Below are 2,801 nucleotides of genomic sequence, written 5' to 3' on the forward strand. Positions count from 1 at the left end.
CTTGGCTTACCACATAATGGTTCCTACCTGGGCTATCAATCCTGAGCTACAAGGTACAGAAAAAATAAAAAATAAACTGCTAGCCAGGCATGATGATGGTGCACATCTGTAATTCCAGCACTTGGGAGGCTGAGGAAGGAATGTTGGAAGTTCAAGGCCAGCCTAGGCAATATGGAAGTTCAAGGCTGATCTAAACTATATGGCAATATCCTGCCTCATAAATAAATAAATCAACAAACTACCACTCTGATAAGGGTATTTCATAGGCACCTGTATATAATTAAAAGGTTAATTGATTCAGTCAGAAGTTGTTTAAAATATAAACACACTGACTTGGGCTAAATAAGTCATTACCTCTGAAGAAGGGAGAACACAAAATAGTACTTATTTTCTTTTAAAATAAGTCAGGTGATAAATCTGGGGTCACAGAAGAATTTACCAGACAAAAGAGAGGTGCTGTGTGGCAGTCCAGCTGTCACAACATGAACATGCCTGAGTTGGGGAGTGAGGATTGAGAAAGGAAAGAACACTCAAGCCTGAGGGGAGACGAAGGAAAGTCTGATTTATTTCACAGAAACAGCTCCTTTTAAAGGCTCACATCAACAGGAAGCACCTGACTCCTACAGGTAACATCAGATCTTTGGCTATCTCTTCGAGTTTCTCCCATGCAGGGTCAAAAACAAGTTTGATGCATGCAGTTCTTAAGAAGTAACAAATGTTAACAAATGCTAATTAGGAACATCCTGACCACACATTGTGTCAATGCCTTGATTATAAAGAAAGAAGTTATCTTTCAAATGTCAAATGCCAGTGGGCCATGACTGGCTCCCACATTTCCCCCTTTTTTATTATATTTAGAGCAGGGAGCTTCCCAGCTCAGCAGAAAGACTATGCCTGTCTTAGGTGAGAAATGTCCAGAGAAATCCCTTACCTGTCATCAAGCCATGAGAAATGTAATACTCATGCTCTGTCTTGGGTTGGATATTTCTCCACAATTCTCTTACCTGTCTTTGACTACCAGTCTCTGCAGGGGTTATACCATGGGTTGTGAAGGCCTGACATATAGCTTTCTCTACCTCTATCAATATTTGTAAACCTTGATCTTCATACCAGGACTCATTAATTTTTACAGGCATCATTACAAAGGGAGGTTGTATCACAACCGTCACATAATGAAAGGAAGTCACCATTTCTGAGAATATGCAATTGGTCAATTTACAATTAAAACAGCTGATACTATATTCATTATCAGTTTCACAAACAATCTCTATATTTTTTACTAATAACATATAAGGAGCATTAACACAAGACATTATATTAGAGGCCCCTATGCCAACAATATTGAAACTAAGGCTAGTAACTTTGACATCTGACCATAAATGTATTTCTCCCAATGCAGCAGCCAAGTTTTCAAATGTTGTTTTGAGAAAAAGCTGCATCTGTCCACCAAAGTCCTGCAGATAAGCTTAAGCCTGTGGAATATTCGAATGACCAGTCTAAAAACTTTTGAGACGTCTCATTAAATCACCAGTCCCATTAAATCCCTGTTCTGGATAATGAAATTTCCACTTGTGCACTGAGACACATCCTGGAGTTTTCTCTGCTGCTTCAGTGTTGGAGTCCCAATCCGGTCTCCTCACTGGAAACCTGGCTTCAAACTGTTCAGGGATAGTGGTGGGTCTATAAATGTACCTGTAACCATAAGTAGGTGGAGCAGAAGAGAAGGGAGAATACCTGGACCAAAAGCTTATCATCATAAACAATATGCTGGAAAACTTGCATGGTCAAACAATATGAATACATTTTGTATACCAGAAAAGTAGCAATAATAATTATTATAATTATATGAAATCTTATGTCCTGTAATGTAGCTTTGTATCAACAGGATCTTTTCTTTTTTTTTACAGAAATTATATTTTGAAGATAATCATTATAAACATGTTACAATAACATGTTTAGAATTCAGCCTTTTGATGATAACCAATGTAAACATTTTTAACAACATATTTAACAAGGCCTATCTTTTTATAAGGCTATGAAAATTATTTTGGTGGCTCCCATTACTGAACAAAGATCAGAATAAATTTTCTGAGCAGCTGCTTCTTTATTTACAAACAGGAGTGTATCCAAATTTAAAGGTTTATATTTAATTATCTTTTAAGTTTTTTATTTGATCCTATAAAGCCAGGTTGTATAAATCAACAATCTATTTGTATTTGATGTCATTTTGATAAAAAACAATCAGACAAACACTTTTGAACACTTAGACAGACAAACATATAAGAATTTAAAAGAGTGCACTCAGATGGTTTTGGCCAATTGAATTATAAAATCTTTTAGTTATGACTAGTCAAAAGTTTTGCAGGTCAAAATTAACAGAGATCTCTTAGGGTTAAAGGAATGAAAACTCTTCTTGACTGTAAATGTAAACTTTTTATAACAATCTTGAAACCAACAAGCAAGCATAAATAAATGATTTCCACACACCTTCTCTACATACTTAGGCCTTCTAGTTTTGTATATCTTTCTTTACCTGTTTTTAACAAGATGAACATACAAAAACCTTTCATGTCAAAAGTATAACTCATAGTTTTCCTAATATTTTTCTGTCTCATTTATTATTAACCTTCTATAGCAAACTTCAGCTTAAAGTGTCCTTTTTCTGTCTTCAGATTGTTACATCTTAAAATTTGACTGGCTGCCAATAGAACAGTATTAACCTTGAATTTTTAGAAGAGAGCAAGTTAACCCTATAATCACAGTTTAAGAATTTGCAATTCACAAGAAGTGTTACCCCAAAA

Source organism: Fukomys damarensis, unplaced genomic scaffold (assembly GCF_012274545.1).
Source record: "Fukomys damarensis isolate Sample0158 unplaced genomic scaffold, DMR_v1.0_HiC HiC_scaffold_38, whole genome shotgun sequence".
Lineage (NCBI taxonomy): Eukaryota > Metazoa > Chordata > Mammalia > Rodentia > Bathyergidae > Fukomys > Fukomys damarensis.